Below are 27710 nucleotides of genomic sequence, written 5' to 3' on the forward strand. Positions count from 1 at the left end.
TGGACTTCTTTACCACTTCGTAGTTATTGATGCCATTGCGTATGTGTGTAATTGACCCATACGTTTCTGAGAGAACCGTTTCCACCACTGTATATCGTTGAATTTTGGCCCAGGTTAAGATATGTTTCCTGAGCTAAATGTGTTTCTTGCAGTGCAATTACATCAACTTGTGTTCCTTAGCCATTCTACCTAGGTGCTCACATTTACTGCGACTCATGCCTTCTATGTTTAACTGCATAATATGGACCGATGCCTCCCCCTATGAACCATGGACCTTGCCGTTGGTGGGGAGGCTTGCGTGCCTCAACGATACAGATAGCCGTACCGTAGGTGCAACCACAACGGAGGGGTATCTGTTGAGAGGCCAGACAAACGTGTGGTTCCTGAAGAGGGGCAGCAGCCTTTTCAGTAGTTGCAGGGGCAACAGCCTGGATGATTGACTGATCTGGCCTTGTGAAAATAACCAAAACGGCCTTGCTGTGCTGCTACTGCGAACGGCTGAAAGCAAGGGGAAACTACAGCCGTAATTTTTCCCGAGGGCATGCAGCTTTACTGTATGGTTAAATGATGACGGCGTCCTATTGGGTAAAATATTCCGGACGTAAAATAGTCCCCCATTCGGATCTCGGGGCGGGGACTACTCAAGAGGACGTAGTTATCAGGAGAAAGAAAACTGGCATTCTACGGATCGGAGCGTGGAATGTCAGATCCCTTAATCGGGCAGGTAGGTTAGAAAATTAAGAAAGGGAAATGGATAGGTTAAAGTTAGATATAGTGGGAATTAGTGACGTTCGGTGGCAGGAGGAACAAGACTTCTGGTCAGGTGAATACAGGTTAATAAATAAAAAATCAAATAGGGGTAATGCAGGAGTAGGTTTAATAATGAATAAAAAAATAGGAGCGCGGGTAAGTTACTACAAACAGCTTAGTGAACGTATTATAGTGGCCAAGATAGACACAAAGCCCATGCCTACTACAGTACTACAGGTTTATATGCCAACTAGCTCTGCAGGTGACGAAGAAATTGAAGAAATGTATGACGGGATAAAAGAAATTATTCAGGTAGTGAAGGGAGACGAAAATTTAATAGTAATGGGTGACTGGAATTCGACAGTAGGAAAAGGGAGAGAAGGAAACATAGTAAGTGAATATGGATTGGGGCTAAGAAATGAAAGAGGAAGTCGTCTAGTAGAATTTTGCACAGAGCATAACTTAATCATAGCTAATACTTGGTTCAAGAATCATAAAAGAAGGCTGTATACATGGAAGAAGCCTGGAGACACTAAAAGGTATCAGACAGATTATATAATGGTAAGACAGAGATTTAGGAACCAGGTTTTAAATTGCAGGACATTTCCAGGTGCAGATGTGGACTCTGACCACAATTTATTGGTTATTAACTGTAGATTAAAACTGAAGAAATTGCAAAAATGTGGGAATTTAAGGAGATGGGACATGGATAAACTGACTAAACCAGAGGTTGTACAGAGTTTCAGGGAGAGCATAAGGGAACAATTGACAGGAATCGGGGAAAGAAATACAGTAGAAGACCAATGGGCAGCTCTGAGGGATGAAGTAGTGAAGCAGCATAGAATCAAGTAGGTAAAAATATGAGGGCTAGTAGAAATCCTTGAGTAACAGAAGATATATTGAATTTAATTGATGAAAGGAGAAAATATAAAAATGCAGTAAATGAAGCAGGTAAAAAGGAATACAAACGTCTCAAAAATGAGATCGACAGGAAGTGCAAAATGGCTAAGCAGGCATGGCTAGCGGCTTATCTCACTAGGGGTAAGATAGATACAGCCTACAGAAAAATTGAAGAGACCTTTGGAGATAAAAGAACCACTTGTATGAACATCTAGAACTCAGATGGAAACCCAGTTCTAAGCAAAGAGGGAAAAGCAGAAAGGTGGAAGAAGTATATAGAGGGTCTATATAAGGGCGATGTACTTGAGGTCAATATTATGGAAATGGAAGAGGATGTAGATGAAGATGAAATGGGAGATACGATACTGCGTGAAGAGTTTGACAGAGCACTGAAAGACCTGAGTCGAAACAAGGCCCTGGGAGTAGACAACATTCCATTAGAACTACTGACGACCTTGGGAGAGCCAGTTCTGACAAAACTCTTCCATCTGGTGAGCAAGATGTACGAGACAGGCGAAATACCCTCAGACTTCAAGAAGAATATAATAATTCCAATCAAAAAGAAAGCAGGTGTTGACAGATGTGAAAAATACCGAACTATCAGTTTAATAAGTCACAGCTGCAAAATACTAACGCGAATTATTTACAGATGAATGGAAAAACTGATAGAAGCCGACCTCGGGGAAGATCAGTTTGGATTCCGTAGAAATGATGGAACACGTGAGGCAATACTGACCTTACGACTTATCTTAGAAGATAGATTATGGAAAGGCAAACCTACGTTTCTAGCATTTGTAGACTTAGAGAAAGCTTTTGACAACGTTGACTGGAATACTCTCTTTCAAATTCTAAAGGTGGCAGGGGTAAAAATACAAGGAGCGAAAGGCTATTTACAATTTGCACAGAAACCAGATGGCAGTTATAAGGGTCGAGGGGCATGAAAGGGAAGCAGTGGTTGGGAAGGGAGTGAGACAGGGTTGCAGCCTCTCCCCGATGTTATTCAATCTGTATATTGAGCAAGCAGTGAAGGAAACAAAAGAAAAATTCGGAGTAGGTATTAAAATCCATGGAGAAGAAATAAAAACTTAGAGTTTCGCCGATGGCATTGTAATTCTGTCAGAGACAGCAAAGGACCTGAAGTGCAGTTGGACAGAATATACAGTGTCTTGAAAGGAGGATATAAGATGAACATCAACAAAAGCAAAACAAGGATAATGGAATGTAGTCGAATTAAGTCGGGTGATGCTGAGGGAATTAGATTAGGAAATGAGCCACTTAAAGTAGTAAAGGAGTTTTGCTATTTGAGGAGCAAAATAACTGATGATGGTCGAAGTAGAGAGGATATAAAATGTAGACTGGCAATGGCAAGGAAAGCGTCTCTGAAGAAGAGAAATTTGTTAACATTGAGTATAGATTTGCCATCCTGCTTCGTTATTGGTTACGATATATAATTTCTTTATGCTAACATAAGGCAAAGAAAGGAGTGGTTGATCAGATACAGAGCAGCAACACCCTGAACGAAGATGCACGCGCTTCCGCAATAGATAATGTTATGCGTCTTGTGGATCAGCGACGGTCCGGCGTAATACGCTTTGCATCCCCGAGGTGTAACCGTCACTGCTGACATTTATTGTCAGTACTCATATTTATGGAAAAACACTACGAACTTATCCTCCAACCCTAGATGTAAATGGATACTTGGGTTGTGGTTGCTAAAGGCAACAAGACTTCGGAAAAGCAAAGGCACATTCATAGGATCTGTCGATCTGGGAAAAGTGTTGGAGAATGAAAGTTGTTGCGAGATGGTCGAAATTCTGAGAAAAAATAGGAGCAAATAATAGTGAATGTCGCACAACATACAATATGTATGTGCAAGAACCACATGGGAACAATAAGAGTGGAGGACCAACAACGAAGTAAGACGGACGTAAGACAGGACTATAGTATTTTGCCGTTACTGTTCAATCTGTGCTTCGAACAAGCAATGATGGAAATAAGTGAAAGGTTCAAGAGTGAAATTAAATTTCAGAGTGAAAGATACGATTCACTGATGACACTGATATCCTCAGTGAAAACGAAGAAGAGTTGCAGTATGTGTTGAATTCAATGAACAGTTCAATGAGTACAGAGTACGGATTGGTTGTAAACTGAAGAAAGACGAGAGTAGCGAGGAGTGGCATAAATGAGACTAACTGTAAACTTAACATGACGGACGAAGGAAGCTGTATATGAAAAGCAGATTAGCACAGGCAAAGAGGGTATTACTGGCAAAAATGAGTCTGTGAGAATGAAACATCCGCCTTAATCTGAGGAACAAATTTCTGATAATAGAGGGATTGTATACAGGACGTGTGTTAAGACATCATGCAATAACTGCCATGGTACTAGAGAGAGGGTAAGAACTGTTGGGGAAGACAGACTGGAAAACATTCAGCAAATAGTTGAGGTCGTAGGCTGCGAGAGCTACTCTGAGATGAAGAGGTTGGCACAAGAAAGGAATTCGTGCTAGGTCTCATCAGTTCAATTAGAATATTGATGACTATAAAAAAGGGGGGCTGGATTTGTCTGCGATTTGTTATCATTCTGTATATAGTTTTCCACGAAACGAATGATCCGTATGCTTGCGTAAATACGAGTGGTATATCGATATCTATATTCTGCAGACCACTTGAAGCGCATGCACGAGTCTCTTCCCAATCTACCAGTTATCATGGTTTCTTCGCGTTCCATTCGCGTATGCAGCGCGACAAGGATTTGCTTAAACGCCTCTGTGAGTGTTGTTATTGGTCTAATCATGTCTTCGTGATCTTTACTGGAGAGTTAAGTGGGGGTTCAAATACATTGACGTTCAGAAAAAAACAGAACATCTTGAATGACAAGAGACATGTACATTAGTAAGTTCTGCAGAAATGATTAGCATTTGAACCTTGTTGGCCCGTGGGTTAAGCTCAACATCGATATCGTGACGTCTGCAGCTCTCGTTGTCCCTATAAACCAGGCCCGGATCTGGGGGGGGGGGGGGGGGGGAGGTGGGAAAACGGAAAACCTGGGTGTCTGTGTCTGCCCCGGGCGGCAATTTCAGGGGGCGCCAGATTCATATTCTTGAAGAAAGAAACCTTTTTTCACAAAGCGCCTATCATAGAGCGCACGTTGTTCTACCGATTTTTCATGTGATTTTGAAACGCAACGCAACTGATTTTTGAACATTTGGAACACATTCTAAGTTGATTTCTGAACGAATTATAATGTGATTCTTGAATGTGTGCATAGTGTACGTGAAGTCTCTGCCAGCGAAGTCTGTGTTCCGAAGATATAAAATGGGACGGGGATATACGAGCTGAGATGAATGAACGCAAACGGATGAATGCAAATCGCTGTTTGTTTATATGGTTGATTGTGCGTACGAATGATAAGCATTGTTATAATTACTAACGAAATTCGTAGATTCAGGGTGGAAATAAACGACTAGCAGGAATAACAGGTGGGAAAGATTACGTTAATCTTCTCGGTGTATCCAAGAAAATGAAGTTTCGACAGAAATTTTTTGCCATATCGCCACACTACCAAGGGCCAGTTTAACAGCCCCCTATTAGCAGCCATCTAATTTCACTTCTCGGAATTGCGAGGAAAACGCGTTGTACGAACAAGTAATAAGGCCTAACCGGAGAATAAAGACGGGATAACCAAAATTCTGATTCCGACTGAGTTAATGTAGTTAACCAGAGAGAAAGTTTTGACACTAGCAGGAATAGTTACAGAATTAGTGATGAGAAGATTGTTTGTTAGAACGAGGAAAGAGAAGAAACGGGGACATCCACAGATTTTGTGGAAGAATATGACGATTCCAAATTCATAATAAACTTTCGCACTACTACTTTTCGATCTCGTGCTTGAGAAACTGGAGCATGTGAATGAAATGTGAAACTATTTCCTAAAATTAAACGTTTTGCTTGTAGTAGACCTTCTAGGCATTTGATATTGGTATTTCGTGAATTTTCTTCTGTCGTGTTATTCATGTAAAAGAAGTAGACGAAAGTGACCATTTGTGCCAAAACAATCTCGCTTATTTGGCGTGTGTTACAGTTGCTGCGATATTAGAAAGGTCTGTTTCGTTTTATCTAGCAGACAGTGACAAAATAGACGTAATAAAGTCGAGAAACCACATAAGTCTTCGCTACTACTCCTGTTAACAGCTTTTTTGGTTTTGATTTTTCATGTAGTAAAACGTTTGACGAACTTTGATGGGGTATAGATTCTTTCGCAGGAAAGGATAGGAGGCCGTGTATAGCTGTAGCAAGATTAGAGATAAAAATGGTTAGACCTAAGGACTGAAGAAATGTGTACTGCCTTGCTTGACTCTGGACTTTAGTAGTTTTTGTTTCCTGTACTTAATTTTATGTCACACAAAAGAGAAAGATTTAGCTAACAGACAATAAAGAGTGCAAATTCTATGAAGTGTTCTTATTCTCCCCGTCACAAATAATCCCACCCAGTATAAGTTACGAGATTTTTTTTAAAGGGGGTAGGATGTCAAACCGGCCTACTGGGAGCAGGAGAGGCACATAGGGCATTTTAATTCCCACTGTCCTGATTATAGGCTTGATGTCTTCCATATAAAAATATATATACGCTCCTGGTAATTGAAATAAGAACACCGTGAATTCATTGTCCCAGGAAGGGGAAACTTTATTCACACATTCCTGGGGTCAGATACATCACATGATCACACTGACAGAACCACAGGCACATAGACACAGGCAACAGAGCATGCACAATGTCGGCACTAGTACAGTGTATATCCACCTTTCGCAGCAATGCAGGCTGCTATTCTCCCATGGAGACGATCGTAGAGATGCTGGATGTAGTCCTGTGGAACGGATTGCCGTGCCATTTCTACCTGGCGCCTCAGTTGGACCAGCGTTCGTGCTGGACGTGCAGACCACGTGAGACGACGCTTCATCCAGTCCCAAACATACTCAATTGGGGACAGATCCGGAGATCTTGCTGGCCAGGGTAGTTGGCTTACACCTTCTAGAGCACTTTGGGTGGCACGGGATACATGCGGACGTGCATTGTCCTGTTGGAACAGCAAGTTCCCTTGCCGGTCTAGGAATAGTTGAACGATGGGTTCGATGACGGTTTGGATGTACCGTGTACTATTCAGTGTCCCCTCGACGATCACCAGAGGTGTACGGCGGCCAGTGTAGGAGATCGCTCCATACACCATGATGCGGGTGTTGGCCCTGTGTGCCTCGGTCGTATGCAGTCCCAATTGTGGCGCTCACCTGCACGGCGCCAAACACGCATACGACCATCATTGGCACCAAGGCAGAAGCGACTCTCATCGCTGAAGACGACACGTCTCCATTCGTCCCTCCATTCACGCCTGTCGCGACACCACTGGAGGCGGGCTTCACGATGTTGGGGCGTGAGCGGAAGACGGTCTAACGGTGTGCGGGACCGTAGCCCAGCTTCATGGAGACGGTTGCGAATGGTCGTCGCCGATGCCCCAGGAGCAACAGCGTCCCTAATTTGCTGGGAAGTGGCGGTGCGGTTCCCTACGACACTGCGTAGGATCCTACGGTCTTGGCGTGCATCCGTGCTTCGCTGCGGTCCGGTCCCAGGTCGACGGGCACGCGCACCTTCCGCCGACCACTGGCGATAACATCGATGTACTGTGGAGACCTCACGCCCCACGTGTTGAGCAATTCGGCGGTACGTCCACCCGGCCTCCCGCATGCCCACTATACGCCCTCGCTCAAAGTCCGTCAACTGCACATACGGTTCACGTCCACACTGTCGCGGCATTCTACCAGTGTTAAAGACTGCGATGGAGCTCCGTATGCCAACGCAAACTGGCTGACACTGACGGCGGCGGTGCACAAATGCTGCGCAGCTAGCGCCATTCGACGGCCAACACCGCGGTTCCTAGTGTGTCCGCTGTGCAGTGCGTGTGATCATTGCTTGTACAGCCCTCTCGCAGTGTCCGGAGCAAGTATGGTGGGTCTGACACACCGGTGTCAATGTGTTCTTTTTCCATTTCCAGGAGTGTATTTTTGAATTCCACTGAGTAAAATACTGTGACGTGCGATAGAAGAATATTGTGTGAAGAGGCGTGGCGCTGCACTTTGCCACACTTAAGATCAAACAACATGTCTAACTTTTCTCGAAAATATATGTTTTTATATCAAACTCTTCAGAAGAATGTGGTATACAAAATGAGCCTATATTTGAAAAATTCAATTTTTTAATTTTTGAAGTCCTATCTAAAATGTTTGAGGAGCGGGGGGTGGGGGAGGGGGTAAGGGAAGTGTCACTATCAAGTCTTTGCCCCGGTTCGGAAATATTGTAGGTCCGGGGCTACTATAAACCGAGGGTAACGGATCAGTGCGACTTGAGGAGACGCGCAGGATGCCTCGCAGATGTATGCGCGAAACCTACCGTCAAATTAGTGGGTTTGAAACAGGACGGAATATTGGCATGAGAGATTGTGATGCATCCATTCGAGAAATTGCTGCTCGCGTTGGGCGAAGTGTTTGGGCAGTGCAAAGCGTGTGTGCGGAATGACGAGATGGGTCAGGTCGCATAACCCAGCCCACCCCCCTGAGATGATCGATTCCTCATCCGAATGGCACTGCAGGACATATCTGCGTCCTTCTCGGCTCTGGCGCAACAGGGGAAGAGCAGAACGCTTCGTACACTATCAAGGGTGACCGTTCGTCGCCTTTTATTACGGCGTGCGTTATGGGTGCACCTTCTACTTCTTCGCCTACCTTTGACGAATCTGCAGAAAGATGCTAGACGGTAATGGTGTGTGTAACGGCGTCACTGGGGATAGGAATCGCATCGGATAGTGTTTTCGGACGGATCTAGGTTCCGTTTGTTTGAAAATGATGGCCGCATATTGATTCGCCGCAGACAGGGGGAGCGGCAATCACAGTGACTGCATTTGCACAAAACACACAGCGGCGACTCAGGATCTTATGGTGCGGGGTGCTATTGGCTACAGCCACAAACCACAGTCGGTGTGTGTGCAGGGCACTGTGACCAGTGAGACGTCCTACGACCTGTAGCCATGTCCTTTTTGTACAACACCCCAGACGCCATATTTCAACAAGACAATGCACGACCACATGTTGCTGCACGAACACGTACCTTCTTGGCTTCACAGAATGTCAGCCTTTTGCCCTAGCCCGCCAGATCAACAGACTTGTCACCACTCGAAAATGTGTGGGATATGGTGGAACGACGGATGCAGAGCTGTCACAGGTGCCATCCACCACAGGTGAACTTTGGAACCAGGTGAATGCAACGTGGGTGGCTACACCACAGGACGCCATTTTCACCTTATACGCCTCGAAGCTATCACGCTTGGAACTGTAAGGTGTCAGGAAAAATCAACACCTTACATGAAAACCCTGTCATGATAGGCAAATCCAGTAGCATGTCACATAGCTCGGAATAAATCGTGACATTAAATTAACCAAGTAAAACGAGTAACGAGTGAGCAAATGGAATACCACAGACCAACACAAGAATGCCTAAATGCATGTCGTGCCTTCCCACCGTGAGGCAGACGCAGTTCCGAGGGGAGAAACGAGGACAGAAGCCGAGAGCAGAACCGTGTTGAGCTAGAAGGCCCTACGATAAGGAACGAACGACCCAGCCAACCTGTACAACTACCACCTGCACGTTTTAGCGTGAGACTGTTTCGCGTCTCAGGTATGTCAAGGACCACCCCCAGCCCATGTTAAAAGCTAGAGCCCTCCAGAAAAGCAGTATAGATCTTACGATAACACAAAAAGGGCCTCTACCACCCGCAAGTTTTAGCGTGAGACTTTTTCGCGTGTCTGTTACATTAGGACAATCCTCCAGCCCATGTTAAAAGATAGAGCCCTCCAGAAGAACAGTATAGATCTCACGATAACGCTAAAAGGACCACACCAGCTGCAGGTTTTAGCGTGAGACTTTTTAGCGTCTTTGTTACGTTGCAAACTTTAAAAAACATTGCCCCACCACGAAAAGTATAACGTTTCTCATTGGATAGACAGAATTTTTGTAGGCGGAGCTTAAGGTTAACAATGAGACGCTGACTGGTCAGATGAAAACATAGCCAGATAGTTTTTTTTAAACTAACTTCGGTAAATTGTAGTAAGGAGAAGTTAGGAGAGTTGCTTCCGAGATGGCGATGTGAGCGGAGCTGTGCCGCCGGTCGCTGCCGCCCTCACGCTGCCTAAACACCGACAAGGTAATGAACGCACGCGATGGCGCATTTTTGAGCGCATAAAGCTTCACTCAGAACTGCAGAAGTCTCATCTATTACACCCCTTTTTTGTGTAATACTAGTGTCGATTGTTAATTAAAACTCATGGTGTTCACATTTGCCACTTGAAGTAAAGATCTGAAACGCGATGATTTTTCTTTTATATAGTTATTGAGAAGCCACATCAGCCACTGTAATTTACAAGTTAGATAAGTAATTAAAGATAACTGAGGGTCACTGTAGACCATGTTGATAGTTTTCTCTTTTGTGAAACTTAAATTAAACCTAGACTATAGATGTGATATGGCATAGGTCATCCTTCGATCCATTGTAGAACTTGGAAACCCATTCAGGGAATATTCGTTCACATTTTTATTGAACGCAGTTGGTTTTTACCATCCTGTATTAAAACATTTCCTTTTATCAATAGTGCAATTTATAAACGATGTTTTGTGAGTAGAATAAAATTTCCAATGGTAAACTTAACTGCTTTTTCGACGTTATTTTACCAGCTAACTAAAAATAGGAAAGCCTTGAACCCATTCCACTATATTTAGTTAGTATTAAGATTCTTTTACAGGGAGTGGAGTGGAGCTGACGCTGAGATCATTAAGTATTTGGTTATATCATCGCTAGTCTCACTGAACTCTTCTGAATTCTACATGTCATGTGTGGTCTGGCGTCTCCTTACCAGCAACAGGTCCCAGGTTCAAACTAGTTAATTCCCTAAAAAACACGCTCTGAGCGTCGTTGCCCGAAAGTGGTAGGGAGACACGATATAGAACAAACAGACACCACCATGAATGTTTAGAAAGGCCACACATGACATGTATAATTCAGAAGAGTTCAGTGAGACTAGCGATGATATAACCAAATACTAAATTATCTCAGCGTCATCTCCACTGCACTCCATGTAAAAGAATCTTTATACTAACTAAATTTAGTGGAAAGGGTTCAAGGCTTTCCTATTTTTAGTTATCTGGTAAAATAACGTCGAATAAGCAGTTAAGTTTACCATTGGAAATTTATTCTAAACACAAAACATCGTTTATAAATTGCGCTATTGATAAAAGGAAATGTTTTAATACAGGATGGTAAAAACCAACTGCGTTCAATAAAAATGTGAACGAATATTCCCTGAATGGGTTTCCAAGTTCTACAATGGATCGAAGGATGACCTATGCCATATCACATCTATAGTCTAGGTTTAATTTAAGTTTCACAAAAGAGAAAACTATCAACATGGTCTACAGTGACCCTCAGTTATCTTTAATTACTTATCTAACTTGTCGTAAATTACAGTGGCTGATGTGGCTTCTCAATAACTATATAAAAGAAAAATCATCGCGTTTCAGATCTTTACTTCAAGTGGCAAATGTGAACACCATGAGTTTTAATTAACGATCGACACTAGTATTACGCAAAAAGCGGTGTAATAGATGAGACTTCTGCAGTTCTGAGTGAAGCTTTATGCGCTCAAAAATGCGTCATCGCGTGCGTTCATTACCTTGTCGGTGTTTAGGCAGCGTCAGGGCGGCAGCGACCGGCGGCACAGCTCCGCTCACATCGCCATCTCGGAAGCAACTCTCCTAACTTCTTCTTACTACAATTTACCGAAGTTAGTTTAAAAAAAACTATCTGGCTATGTTTTCATCTGACCAATCAGCGTCTCATTGTTAACCTTAAGCTCCGCCTACAAAAATTCTGTCTATCCAATGAGAAACGTTATACTTTTCGTGGTGGGGCAATGTTTTTTAAAGTTTGCAACGTAACAGAGACACTAAAAAGTCTCACGCTAAAACCTGCAGCTGGTGTGGTCCTTTTAGCGTTATCGTGAGATCTATACTGTTCTTCTGGAGGGCTCTATCTTTTAACATGGGCTGGAGGATTGTCCTAATGTAACAGACACGCGAAAAAGTCTCACGCTAAAACTTGCGGGTGGTAGTGGCCCTTTTTGTGTTATCGTAAGATCTATACTGCTTTTCTGGAGGGCTCTAGCTTTTAACATGGGCTGGGGGTGGTCCTTGACATACCTGAGACGCGAAACAGTCTCACGCTAAAACGTGCAGGTGGTAGTTGTACAGGTTGGCTGGGTCGTTCGTTCCTTATCGTAGGGCCTTCTAGCTCAACACGGTTCTGCTCTCGGCTTCTGTCCTCGTTTCTCCCCTCGGAACTGCGTCTGCCTCACGGTGGGAAGGCACGACATGCATTTAGGCATTCTTGTGTTGGTCTGTGGTATTCCATTTGCTCACTCGTTACTCGTATTACTTGGTTAATTTAATGTCACGATTTATTCCGAGCTATGTGACATACTACTAGATTTGCTTATCATGTCAGGGTTTTCATGTAAGGTGTTGTATTTGCCTGACACCTTACAGAACCACTTATCAGGGCCCATGGCGAATCCTAGGTCTACTAGGCAACAGGACACATGCTGAACCGAGCTGACTAAAGTGCTAATCATTTTGCAGAACATACTAGTGTACACGTCCTGTGAATATGAACATCGTGTGCCTAGTCGTTGAAGGTATTCTATTTTTTCTGAACATGACTGTATAGTCCTAGATTCATCACTTAATGCTAGGCTAATGAAACACGGGAAGTAGGCTTTATAGCGGTGGTTTGTATCATCATGAAGCATCTACAACTCAAGTTTTCTTAGTATCTCTGTGACACTTAACCGTAAGTAAAACAAAAATATGATCACTAGTTGATACGTGGCACTTACGTGAATTAAGGAAAACGTGGAAGGTAGGATCCACCAATATAACTTTCTTTTTACACAACCTGTTTATTTAAGAATACATTAACCGTATTTTACAGATAATGGAAGCATTTAACCATAAAATTTTCTTTAACAAAATGAACAAACCTGAAGCTGAATAAGCTTTTAATCTTTGCAAAAGGAATCTGCTGTATTGCAAAACAGCCGACAATATGACAATGATTACAAGACGGCGGGACCTGTAGCCCGCCCGTTATCGGGTGAAACAGAGGTGTTTACTACCGCGCTGGGCACACTCTGTCTTATTAATTGCCCTTATGCAACACATGAAAACTATATAAGCACCATTGATGGCAAGAGTGATTCAGTTACTCAAAACAGATGACTTAACCTTTAATTTGAAAGCTGTATGTCGAAAGGTTCGAGGTTAAGATACGCACCACTGCTTAAAGGATAAACACACAACAATATGACAATGATAAAAATTACTTCAACGGAACCAACCTCTTCATTTCAATAAGCAGCCAAGGTGCAACTGTATCCCAACCCGTCCCTTCTGACAATTTTATTTTGACTAAAGCCCTGGTGACAGTTGGCTGTTAATATTTTCAGAGTTAAACTGATTGTCAGTTATTAAGCCCGCTCTGAAGGAACCCGTTAAAACATTACTTGTGAACGCTTATTACAAGAGAACTCACTCGGCGGAACCACAATATCCAGCTAAAATACACCAATCATGACCCGGTCTTTCAAACACAGAAAAGAACAGCTGGTTATTGTTCAGATTATAACTAATGATGAGAAATACAAATACAACCAAAGAATTGAGCCGGTTAACAGCTAAATCTAACCACAAGGCCCCTCTTTTGTTTAATGGCAACCTGTGCCTTAGTACCATTGTTCCGCCTGTCTTTACGACCAAGAGCTGATTCATTAGAACATTAATGATCGGGTACAAACCACAAAGGAAAGGCAATATAATAGCGGGACAAATTTTCGAACGACAACTAGTGTCTTAGTACTATACTACTGCCTGTATTTACGACCAAAGAGCCGACCGAGTAAAATTCTGAGGGTCGGGTACAAACCAGTAGATAATGAGGACAGGTAGACAATGAAACAAATGACCACGAGGATTACAGAATGTTACTCCCCTTTATCAGCAAGCAGTTCCATGGCTCCACGGTAGGTCGCAGCTGTTACTGAGTGATACCGATGGAAGCCAGGTAGAAGAGGGCAGCCAGGCCACGAGCGGTCGTCCGACACGAGTGTTACCAACCAACCGACGGGGTGTCGGCCTGCTGTTTGTAGTCGACGCTGACCCCGGTGAAGTACGGCCTGCTCCGGTATCTTCGCTCTGCGCAGGCCCTGCTTGTGCAGCTCGTGGTTTCGGCCGCTCGGACCTCGTGACCAACTCTTGTCGCGACGCTACCGCCAATTCCCAAACTTTCGTGCTTCTTCCTCTGGCTTTTTTTTTTCTTTATCGTTATTTTCAAACCTGTTTACAGGCGGGCTAGCAGCAGCATACTACGCCGCTCTTTGGCCGCAGAGAAACATACAAGATACAAATGAAGACAATGTGAGAGAAAAAAAAAATACAGTGGACATGTAAACGGAGACAAACACTTTTTAAAATATATGGAGCCATTCACGGGCGTAGAGTCCAAGATAAAAGTTGTTCAGACACTTGGACACAGACATAGACGAAAATTGCCACACGTGAACGTAGGTGTACAAAACGAATTACACTGAACCACTGAAGCAACGACGGCACACACAGAAACACAAGGCAAATGTTCACTAACCGTGTACGAGTCCGGGGACCTGCCAAGAGAGGAGGAGGGAGGAGGCGTGGAAGAGGGAGAGGGAGAAGGAGAGGGAAGAAACGATGCCATGGGCAGGGGAGATGGGGGGGAAGGGAGAACAGGGGGAGAGCCCGGGGGGAGAGGGGTGGAGGAAGGGGACGGGGGAAAAGGAAAGAGAAGGGAAGGAGGGTGCCAAGAGGACACAGGAAGTGGGTGTGGGGAGGATCAAAGTTGATAGGAGGGGTAGATGGAGGGGAGGAGGACATCATCAGGGAGGGGGAGCTGGCGGAAGCCACCTTGGGAGAGGGTAAGGAGGGTGGAGAGATGGAGACCAGGTGGGACGTGGGAATACAGCTGCAGCAGCGGGCGGGGGTGGGAGAGGATGGGCGAGACAAGCGGGTGGGGAGGGTCGAGTTTGCGGGAGATGTACAGGATTCGTATCATTTCAAGGAAAAGGAGGAGGTGGGGGAAAGGAATGAGATTGCACAGGATCCGCGTGGGGGAGGGGAGACGGATGCGATAGGTGAGGCAGAGAGCATAGCGTTCAAGGATTTGAAGGGATTTATAAAAGGTAGGGGGGCGGAGATCCAGGCCAGATGGGAGTAGCAAAGGATAGGGCTGATAAGGGATTTATAGGTGTGGAGGATGGTAGAGGGGTCCAGAACCCACGTACGGCCCGAAAGGAGCTTGAGTCGAGAGTGTGCCTTGACTTGGATTGTCCGGAGAGGGGGGGGGGGGTCCAGGAGAGGCGACGGTCGAGGATGACGCCAAGGTACTTAAGGGTGAGAGTGAGGGCGAAAGGACGGCCATAGATGGTGAGATAGAAATCAAGGAGGCGGAAGGAAGGGGTGGTTTTGCCTACAATGATCGCCTGGGTTTTGGAGGGATTGACCTTGAGCAACCACTGGTTGCACCAAGCGGTGAACTGGTAAAGGTGGGATTGGAGAAGGTGTTGGCAGTGCTGCAGGGTGGGGGCAAGGGCAAGGAAGGCGGTGTCATCGGCAAACTGGAGAAGGTGGACAGGGGGTGAGGTGGCGGCATGTCTGCCGTATACAAAAGGTACAGAAGGGAGGAGAGGACAGAGCCTTGGGGCACACCGGCGAAGGGAAAAAAGGTGTAGGAATCCGTGTTATGGATGGCGACGTAGGAAGGACGGCGGGAGAGAAAGGAGCCGATCAGACGGACTTAATTAATGGGAAGGGCGAAGGTTTGGAGCTTGAAGAGGAGACAGGAATGCCATACGCAGTTATAAGCTTGTTCGAGGTCCAGGGAGAGGAAGATTGCAGAGCGACGGGAATTAAGCTGTTCAGGAAGGAGATGAGTGAGGTGAAGGAGAAGGTCGTCGGAAGAGAAGGATGGCCGAAAGCCACACTGGGTAATGGGAAGGAGGTGGTGCTGGCGGACTCTCTCTGGCCAGTGAACACCCTATATATATCAGCAAGCAAAGACCTTCTAAGGACAGAACCCACAGATACCAACTCTTCCTCATACATATTGGCAATAAGGGTAGTCTAGTCGACACGACACCTCAGTCAGTGACGCCAGACTGAGCCGTCTACTAACTCAATGGCGCCACAGTTCACTGGTTTGTCCTTTGCTATATGCGTTGACAATCCTCCGAAGTTTTACTAGGTATGTGTCAACAACCTTGAGCAATATTAGAAGTTTTCATAAGTAATTTGGAAGAAACCTTCTGTGCAGGATGATTAAATTTTTCTAGCATCCTATCTATGAACCGAAATCTGCCACCTGATTTACCTATGCGAATATTAAAATCAAAAATGGTTCAAATGGCTCTGAGAACTATGGGACGTAACATCTGAGGTCATCAGTCCCCTAGAACTTAAACCTAACTAACCAAAGGACATTGTGGTGTCACCGCCAGACACCACCCTTGCTAGGTGGTAGCCTTTAAATCGGCCGCGGTCCGTTAGTATACGTCGGACCCGCGTGTCGCCACTATCAGTGATTGGAGCCCGAGCGCCGCCACACGGCAGGTCTAGTCTAGAGAGACTCCCTAGCATTCGCCCCAGTTGTACAGCCGATTTTGCTAGCGATGGTTCACTCACTACACACGCTCTCATTTGCCGAGACGATAGGTTAGCAAGCCTTCAGCTACGTTATTTGCTACGACCTAGCAAGGCGCCATTTTCAGTAATTAGAATGAATTCTGAACAGACTATATTGTGAATCATGTACCGTCAAGAGGGACGTTCATCATTAACGGATTAAGTTTCAAACTAATTAAGTCCGCTTTCTCAATTCTAATTCCTTGTTATGTTCCAGACTTCACGTCAGTATAGTTCTTCCCTCATCATGACAGCCTGCGTGAGCTAAAACGCGTGCATTTCGGCCTCCTTTCGTAACACGCTGTTGGCTCGTCTGCCAACCCAACAGACATCACACACATCCACGCCCGAGGCAGGATTCGAACCTGCGACTGTAACGGTCGCTCGGTTCCAGACTCAAGCGCCTAGAACCTCTCAGCCACACCGGCCGACCCAATTAGAATCCCTACGAATTGAAACACCCAGGTATATGTGTGAGTTGACTGATTCAAAATCTCAGTACATTTCAGCGTTCTGTGAAGCTTACAATTTTACATTTTATACCATTTAAAGCAATTTCTTCAATTTTTGTACCGCTATAAAATCTTGTCGAGCTCTGACTGAAAATTTGGGCAACTTTTTCAGACAATATTTCATCATAGGTAAGCGACGTAGAGATAGAAGACATAAGATGTTACCGATCGCGCTCCAAATTCATCTTCACTGACTCTCAGTGAAGTGCTGTCATCATTAATTGCGAGGATGGATGAGTGAGAAGGAAAGGCGGAAGAGCGTCATACGATTACACTAATGAAACTTGATGGGGTTATCCTCATGGAATTGAAATTGCTAGATGCGAGTTTAGATGAAACGAAAGAACTGGAAAATAATATTAGTAAAAGAGAACAGATCGAGGGAGAAGTTAAGGTAACGGTTGTTCAGGAAGCTGAAACTGCAAACCAAATTAAAGAGCGTACTGAAGTGCAGGAGGTTACAGATATTAAAGTGAGGATTTTATCTGTACCAGGTGAACACACAGTACGAGTTAGCCAGAAGCTAGAAGATGTAGTTCAAATTGAGTTAAGGAATCAAATTATGGGGCACTTGGAAGTGCAGGCTGTTACAGACATTCGAGACGATATTGTTTCCGTACATGATGAAGACGCCGTGCAGGTTAGTCACGAACCATAAGACGTAATTCAACTTAAGTAATTAATAATGAATCAGATTTAACAAATGTTGTTGTATTACAAGCGAATCAAGAGAATAACTCTGCAGTAATAATGAACGAAATACACAGGATCCTGCCTGCTGCAGATTTGAATCAGTTTGCTGTACTCAGATAGGATCGAGAGAATAGTGATGAAGAAAGAGTTAACGAAATCGTTAAGGTTGTGCTCGCTGCACAGCGTCACAATTATTGAACTATATGTAATTAAATCGTTATAACATCTGAACGGTTTGGTTTAATACTTTCAAACTACATGGTTGGCATGATGGAAATTAGTATGAGCATCCATGGTTTGGTTAAGCAACGAAGCACACTTTCATTTGGATGAGATCGACAAAAAGGAAAACTGGATCATTTGGGGGACTGAGAATCTGCATTTCGCGAGCGAGAATTCTCTTCTCCCCAACGAGTGACTATGTAGTATGCAATGCGCAGTTACGAAATAATCGGTGCGATGTTTGTTGATGGCACGGTGACTACCTAACGGTAAATGAAGGTTTTGGAAGATGATTTCATCTTCTTTATTCAAATTGTCCTTGACTTCGAGAAAATGTGGTTCATGCAAGACGGAGCTCGACCCCATCGAAGCATGAGAGTGTTTGATGTCCTGGAAGAGCACTTTGGGGACCGCATCCTCGCTCTCAGGTACCCAGTGGCCACTGGCATGGACCTTGATTGGCCGCCATATTCTCCGCGTCTGAACACATGCGAATCCTTTTTGTAGGGCTATCATAGATGTTCCGACACTTCACCGGGTCATGCAGAATTTCGCTATTCGCCCGCGCCACGTCATCGCCAATGATGGCAGGCATATCCAACGTTTTTCAATCTAAACCCGAATATCTGTAGTGACGTTTACATGTTGAATAAAGAGTGTTCAAGCCGTTATTTGTAACTAATTTACGTTTATTTCATATAGTTCAATAACTAACACACTGTAAATTTGATTCAGTTATCAGTAAGAGGAGAGAAATCCGTAATATTGTACCATGGTTGGAACCAATACCAGTGTTTCATGTAAATGTCGCAAATGAACTGATAGTTCCAGAATGAGATTTTCACTCTGCAGCGGAGTGTGCGCTGATATGAAACTTCCTGGCAGATTAAAACTGTGTGCCCGACCGAGACTCGAACTCGGGACCTTTGCCTTTCGCGGGCAAGTGCTCTACCGACTCCTGAAAGAAAGGAGTGCTAGTTCTGCAAGGTTCGCAGGAGAGCTTCTGTAAAGTTTGGAAGGTAGGAGACGGATACTGGCAGAAGTAAAGCTGTGAGTACCGGGCGTGAGTCGTGCTTCGGTAGCTCAGTCGGTAGAGCACTTGCCCGCGAAAGGCAAAGGTCCCGAGTTCGAGTCTCGGTCGGGCACACAGTTTTAATCTGCCAGGAAGTTTTCGAACTGATAGTTTTTCGCGAGAAATTAGACATGATATCTGGCAATAGTCAAGGTGGCAGCGAACTGTTTGGTAATGAAAGCACAAAAAACAGTAACGTTTTGGTGTATAGAAAAGTTGGCGAATTGCTGAAAAGTGTTTCCACGTCAGTACTTGTTTCAATTGTCTACATAAGCCGCTGGGATGCACTAGGTTACTGCTGGAAGAAAATTAGGTATTAAGATGGAAATTCTTACACTGAGAACGTTGCGAGTCTTAACTTGTGGCCGTAAAGGACGAGGCAGAAATGGCCGACGGCCGAGTGTCTGACTTTGCCATAATACGGGAACCACACATAGGAACTTCCTTTGTCAATAAGTGTAGTTAGCGTACGTCTAGAAATTCAGTAGGTAGGAAGTATTGTGTGCTCTGGAAGCGCGATAAGAGACGAGAGAAAGAATGTGAGAAGTCACGAGTTCCGAAAAATTAATATTCGAACACGTATATGAATGCAGAAAATAAATATTTCTTTGATATGATGAATGCTATAAAATCTGAAGGTATTTCGTGCACAATCAGGGTAGTAAAAGAGGTCACAAATGTGAATCATTAGTAAGTGGACGTATAGGTGTATGCAGAAAATACACTCCTGGAAATTGAAATAAGAACACCGTGAATTCATTGTCCCAGGAAGGGGAAACTTTATTGACACATTCCTGGGGTCAGATACATCACATGATCACACTGACAGAACCACAGGCACATAGACACAGGCAACAGAGCATGCACAATGTCGGCACTAGTACAGTGTATATCCACCTTTCGCAGCAATGCAGGCTGCTATTCTCCCATGGAGACGATCGTAGAGATGCTGGATGTAGTCCTGTGGAACGGCTTGCCATGCCATTTCCACCTGGCGCCTCAGTTGGACCAGCGTTCATGCTGGACGTGCAGACCGCGTGAGACGGCGCTTCATCCAGTCCCAAACATGCTCAATGGGGGACAGATCCGGAGATCTTGCTGGCCAGGGTAGTTGACTTACACCTTCTAGAGCACGTTGGGTGGCACGGGATACATGCGGACGTGCATCGTCCTGTTGGAACAGCAAGTTCCCTTGCCGGTCTAGGAATGGTAGAACGATGGGTTCGATGACGGTTTGGATGTACCGTGCAGTATTCAGTGTCCCCTCGACGATCACCAGAGGTGTACGGCCAGTGTAGGAGATCGCTTCCCACACCATGATGCCGGGTGTTGGCCCTGTGTGCCTCGGTCGTATGCAGTCCTGATTGTGGCGCTCACCTGCACGGCGCCAAACACGCATACGACCATCATTGGCACCAAGGCAGAAGCGACTCTCATCGCTGAAGACGACACGTCTCCATTCGTCCCTCCATTCACACCTGTCGCGACACCACTGGAGGCTGGCTGCACGATGTTGGGGCGTGAGCGGAAGACGGCCTAACGGTGTGCGGGACCGTAGCCCAGCTTCATGGAGACGGTTGCTTATGGTCCTCGCCGATACCCCAGGAGCAACAGTGTCGCTAATTTGCTGGGAAGTGGCGGTGCGGTCCCCTACGGCACTGCGTAGGATCCTACGGTCTTGGCGTGCATCCGTGCGTCGCTGCGGTCCAGTCCCAGGTCGACGGGCACGTGCACCTTCCGCCGACCACTGGCGACAACATCGATGTACTGTGGAGACCTCACGCCCCACGTGTTGAGCAATTCGGCGGTACGACCACCCGGCCTCCCGCATGCCCACTATACGCCCTCGCTCAAAGTCCGTCAACTGCACATACGGTCCACGTCCACGATGTCGCGGCATGCTACCAGTGTTAAAGACTGCGATGGAGCTCCGTATGCCACGGCAAACTGGCTGACACTGACGGCGGCGGTGCACAAATGCTGCGCAGCTAGCGCCATTCGACGGCCAACACCGCGGTTCCTGGTGTGTCCGCTGTGCCGTGCGTGTGATCATTGCATGTACAGCCCTCTCGCAGTGTCCGGAGCAAGTATGGTGGGTCTGACACACCGGTGTCAATGTGTTCTTTTTTCCATTTCCAGGAGTGTAAATATTGTTTGAGGTAATGGGCCGCCACGAAATAGCCGCAGCGAGCGATATGATGGAGACAGTTTCTGAACGATGAAGTGTTACTGACGACAAGGAGAAGGTCACGAAAGAGCAAACATGTCAGCCATAAAGTTCTTTAGTTATACAGTTTGTCAGAAAAATTATCGACGATAATGTTGTGTAAACTGAAACAATCAATTAAGGCGTGGACAAAAGTAAGAAAAAGAGAAGAACAACTATGTGAATGACTTTCCGGCCATGTTTAAGCCACTGAGGGAGTACTAAAAGGATCACACTAATGAGTGCATTGGACGAGAAGTTGGATTTATTTGCTCGATAAGGCGGCCTTGCGCTATAATAGTGATCTTTAAAGCTAGAAGCTGGATGCACTGAGCGATTATCACCGGTAGCCAGAGAGCACCGAAGTTTTCTTGCCGAACGGGGAATAGCACCGAGATTTTGTACGTCGATAGAGAGGGACAGCGCGACAGTTTAGGGAAGAGTTGTCTGGTAACATGTGTGTTCAAGGAATTGGAAAGTATTTGACTGTTTGTGTGTTTTAGAATATGCTGATCTCAGTCTATGCCACGATCATCCGATTGAAGTTTATGTCATAATGTTTAAAAGGTTTTCGCAGCAATAGTACCTCCCATATATGGAAAGGTTTAGTAACGCTGGGAACAGAGGTAATGTGGAGTTCGACAGAGGCGTGGAAAGGAAGCATTTGTGTTAAAAATTTGAATTTTAATGAGTGCAATTACAACAGTGTATGCCTTCTGAAGTAATTAAAGGTATATTACGTTAGTGATCGTTGTGTGTTTCAAACTGTCCCTTGAAGAAAATTTTTAATTAAAACGGAGTATTCTGAACTGAACTGGAGAAGAATAGGAAAACACACAGCAAACACGAGATGAATAAACACCACATAAATCAGTGAGTGGAAACGCTGATCGTAGGGTGCGCCAGTAACTGTAGAATGAAACTCCCTGTTACTTATCACTATCTGCATGTCTACTGCACTGAGGAGACAAAAGTCATGTGATATCTCCTGATATGGTATTGGACCTCCTTTTGTCCGGCGTAGTCCAACTGTTGGAAGTCCCCTGCATAAATATTGAGCCTCCTAAGCCGCCCTTAATTGCGAAAGTGTTTCCAATGAGGATCTTGTGCACGGACTGTCGTCTCGATTATGTCCCATAAATGTTCGATGGGACTCATGTCGGGAAATCTGGATGGCCAAATCAGTCTCTCTAATTGTCCAGAATGTTCTTCAAGCCAGTCGCGAACAACTGTAGTCTGATGATATGGTGCATTGTCAATATGAACAATACATCGTTGTTTGGGAACATGAACGCCCCGAATGGTTGCAAATGGTCTCTAAGTAGCTGAACATAACCACTTCCTGTGAACGATCAATTCACTTGGACCAGAGGACACAGTGTATTTCATGTTAACATGCCCCACACACTTTTGGAGACACCTGTTAACGATCGATTCACTTGGACCAGAGGACCTAGACTATTCCATGTTAACAAGCCCCACACTATTATGGAGACACCTGTCAACGATCGATTCGCTTAGACCAGAGGTTCCAGTCTATTCCATGTCAACACGCCCCACACTATTATGGAGATACCTGTCAACGATCCACTTGGACCAAGGGAGCCATTATAACACGCCCCACACTTTTATGGAGACACCACTAGCTTGCACGGTGCCTTGTTGACAACTTGGGTCCTTCTCTTCGTGGGTCTGCGCCCTTCTCGAACCCTACTATCAGCTCTTACCAAAAGAAACCGGGATCATCTAACTAGACCACGGTTTTCCTCTGGGTAAGGATCCCATGGGCCTAGCTGCAACTACCATTCCACGTTCAAAGTCTGTTAACTCCCATCATGCGTCCGTAATCACGTTCGAAACCTTTTCACATAAATCACCTAAGTGGCAGGCCCACCAATGCACTGGCCTTTCATAAGTTGCGTGTGCGATACTATAGCTACCTAATAAGTAGCTATCGCTATCCCATGTCTTCGTCATCTCTGTGTAACTGTGACTATACCCACTAATGAGTTAATGGTTCCTGACTATTTGTAATAAAGTTTTCTGGGGATTGATCGCAAGTGACATTCGTACATAATATAGGTCAAGTCACATCTAAGGGCCTAAGAGCCTCCGTTCTTCATATATTGTAAATTTTTGAGGTCCCACGGTTTCGATCAGAATGCTCTTTTCTTGTAATATAAAATTCATTGTAGGTCACAGACCTGCGTAATTTGCACGTTAAGATTGTCTTTTAATCTTGGTCACTTCGTCGTCACTTGCAATGGTTGTGTGTATAGCAAATGTCATGTGGTACAGCTATTCAGAAGCAATTGCGTCCAGCGCGAGAAACGTGAGTACACGGAGACTCGACTCGAGGAGCTGACATGAATGGAGGCAACGCTACCTTGAGGCAGTGGCGCGAGCAACCAAGGGGTCACGCTGCGGGTCTTCTGGGCGGGGGCTCCGTATCCCCGTGCTACCACCAGAGGCCATTAGGCTGGTGGGTACATCCTTCTGCTATCGCGCATGTTCTACTGCAGGTAGCTGGACGCCCCGCGAATCCAATTACTGGACCAGAGGGACGACCCACTCACTCGAAGCAACACAGCGCTGAAGAGTAGGAGCGTTTATATTTTTAAAAATAACAGTAATCTCATAGATCGACGTTTAGAAAAATAAAAGAATGACTTTATTGATATATCGAAAGAAAAAATATCGCCGAACCTGCCTATAACAATATCGCCTGCACATTGTAAATATACTGCAGGTTTTAGAGCTGTATATTTAAGTATTGATTTATTATTAGGTATTCTGTACATCAACAAGCTAGCAGCCTGCTTGTCCCCGTTAGAGCAAGAATTGAAAGGAAAAAAATGCACCCTCACGCTTGGCGATAATCAATTTTCTAACAATGGTAACTGCATGTAAGTGACAATAAAAGGGGTGCGACGCGTCCGCGATAGTCACGTATGGGATTTGCCCGGAACACTTCGTGTCGACTTCCCGTTTTTTCATTTCTGAAAACGTCTGCGAACTAGCAGTCGTAGTGTCAAAACTGCGTGGCGAAGTTAAACGTGCAGATTCCGTTGGTAGCGCCGAGCGCCGGTTACGTCAGTATTTCCCCGGTTACGTCAGTATTTCCCCCTCACACTTCTGCGCCCACCGCGAAGACCAATCTTGTCATTTAGATTTTCGTTCATTTGTTTCAGTACCTGTTTTTCAAGAATGCCGATGTGGAGAAACAGATAACTACTTTCGTTAATTTTTTTTTTTTTTAAGGCAACTGGTGTGCTATTTCTTCACATCGGATATCTTGTTATTGCATTCACACCACAAGTGTAATCGGACGACTGCTTTGTGCCATCTACACTTACTTCACCCAGTTAAATAGAGAGACTGGACGTAAGATGTGCTTAATTTTAATTGTTGATGAATTCGATAATGAGCTACGTTTGTCGCTTACCTTAGGCCAGAGAGCTACGTAGCGTGACCACTGTGAGGTTAGAAGATCAGAGAGGGGCAATTATTTGTTGTCTGTCTTCCACTGCTGACAACTTACGTGCATTTGCAACTAGTGTCGATCAGCTGCTATGGTATAAATTTTGACACGGATGTAACATCGATTACTGAATGCGCATTGCAGGGACTGCGTAACCCCCCCCCCCCCCCCCCCCGCCCAAGCTGTTATCTCACTTACACTCATATGCTAAACTTTTACCAAACAGAGCCTAATATGAACAGAACTGTAACTGACCTTAATGCAACTAGTCTTTATGTTAAATGCGCAATTCGAGTAAAACAATTATCTGGCCCTAATCAAAATTTCCATTTACTTCGCCCCTTGACAAACAGCAAGCAGGCAGCGGCTAAGCTAGATATTTCTGTTTCTAAATACATATTCGTACTATTGCATGTTCAAATGGCTCTGAGTAATATGGGACTTAACTGCTCAGGTCATCAGTCTCCTAGAGCTTAGAACTACTTAAACCTAACTAACCTAAGGACATCACACACATCCATGCCCGAGGCACGATTCGAACCTGCGACGTAGCGGTCGCGCGGTTCCAGACTGTAGCGCTTAGAACCGCTCGGCCGCACCGGCCGGCACTGTTGCATGTGGTAATGCGTAATGACAAACAATGGAATGGAGAGAGTAACTACTCCTATGAAATGATATTCCAAGGCAACCATTTTAGAATGAAGTATGCATTAAAAAAAGATAGGGTAAGACCCGCGTGATATTCGCACATACCATTGGTCTGAAGAATATTATGCTCAACAAAGTGAACAATGATTTAAAAGACAATGCTAACAGAGAAATTCTATAAAAACCAGACTGCTTAATCAGTTAATATGTTTATGCATAACCCATGGAAGTGGGGTGGTCTTTCTCTCAGCAACTATGTGACAATAATCATTGCTAGCTGCGCAGTGCTGCAGTATTACATCGAACTTCTTCTCTTCAAAAATAATAACGTAATAATATTATTCAAAATGTTTATTCTTTTCGCTTTGTCCTTTATAATCAATTTTCCTTCATCCATCGATTACCAAACCACACTTCAATCAAGAATGTATAAGACTGTACAGAGGCAAAGATTGTCCCACGGTAAGACCAAGGATTGTTTAACACTGACGTATCTTGCTCTCTCTCTGATGTGCACATCGACAACATACAAAAATCAGAATGACATGACCACCTTCCAACGATCATCTTCTAATACGGTACCAATTTTTAGCAAATGACATCTTATTAATTAGCTCTGTTGTAATATATCTACATCTATATTCTGCAAACCATTGTGAAGTGCATGGAAGAGGGTATGTCCCATTGTGCCATTCATTATGGTTCTTTGTCATTCCCAAAAATTCAAATGGCTCTGAGCACTATGGGACTTAACGTCTGAGGTCATCAGTCCCCTAGAACTTAGAACTACTTAAACCTAACTAACCTAAGGACATCGCACACCTCCATGCCCGAGGCAGGATTCGAACCTTCGACCGTAGCGGTCACGGGGTTCCAGACTGGAGCTCCTAGAACCGCACGGCCACACCGGCCGGCTTTCTCATTCCATTCGCATATGGGCCGTGTGAAGAGTGAATGTTTAAATGCCTCCGCCCATACTGTAACTAATTTTAACCTTGTCTTCACGATCCCTAGGGGAGTCATACGTAGGGTTTGTAGTATATTCCTAGAGTCATAATTTAAAGTCGCTTCTCGAAAATTTGTATGTAGGATTTCTCGGCATGGTTTGCGTTTGTCTTCAACAGGCTACCAATCCAGCATTTAAAATCCGGTGACCGTTCAAATGCAGCTTCTCTCAGATAGTACTTCATTTTAGATAGTTACATCATCTTCAAAAAGTCTGAAGTTACTATTAATATTATTTGCAAGGTCATTAATATGCAACATAAACAACGGGGCCGCAATACACTTTCCTCGGCCACAGCAGAAGTAGCGTCTTCATCTGTCGATGCCTCTCCATCAAGATAACTTGCTGCATCCTCCCTAGGAAAAAATCCGTAATCCAGTCACGAATTTTATTTGATACCCAACACGATCCTACTTCAGATATTAAGCGTATATAGGGACCGATGACTTCAGCATTTGGTCCCATAGTCCTTACCACAAATCTCCAAAAATTAAGCGTATATGTGATACTGAGTAAAAAGCTTTTCTGTAATGAAGGAAAACTGCATCTGCATGAGTGCATGGTACCAAAGCTTTCAGAATGTCTTGCAGTGAGTAGAAGAAAATGGAATTTGAATTTCTTTTCAAACTTTTGTGGTGGTGGAGCATTTACATGTAAGTACAACCATTGTTATTATTGAAAGTTAATCGTACACATAGTAAAACCGTCAACACTTTATCATGCTACCACAATACTATAATTGCTAGATCGCTGAAGTTGGGAGCAACCTGAAACAGAGCACAGTCAAAACGAAGTATTCCGAATGCTGCCGACTTCCAACGATCTATACTTGGGGACTGGAGGCGAGTCTAACGCGCTTTTACTACAGTTAGTCTATTGGGAGGTCGCAACGTTATGAATAATAGAGGGTGTTTCCGTAAGAGCGTCCAAAAGGTAACAGGACATAGAGAAAGCTCCACTGAACAATTTGAGGTAGGGAACATGGAATCGGAGAAGCCACCTTAAGGAGAAAAGGAAGTAAACTTGTCTACCGCTTTGTTTAGCAATACTGTTTTCCAGCTTATTTACAACTAACATGCGTACAAGTTTACAAGTACTGTGCTATTTATTTACATGTTCATTATTTATTCCCTGCAAGAAAACAATGAAGGCAAACATGATTACCAGGAAATCATGATGCAGGTTTTGTTTACTTTACTTGTCTATAAGGTGGCTCTGGTGGTTCAAATGGCTCTGAGGACTATCGGACTTAACATGAGAGGTCATCAGTCAGCATGCCCGAGGCAGGATTCGAACCTGGACCTTAGCGGTCGCGCGGTTCCAGACTGAAGCGCCTAGAACCGCTCGGCCACACAGGC

The sequence above is a fragment of the Schistocerca gregaria genome, chromosome 5, assembly GCF_023897955.1.
Source record: "Schistocerca gregaria isolate iqSchGreg1 chromosome 5, iqSchGreg1.2, whole genome shotgun sequence".
In the NCBI taxonomy this organism is placed as follows: Eukaryota; Metazoa; Arthropoda; class Insecta; order Orthoptera; family Acrididae; genus Schistocerca; species Schistocerca gregaria.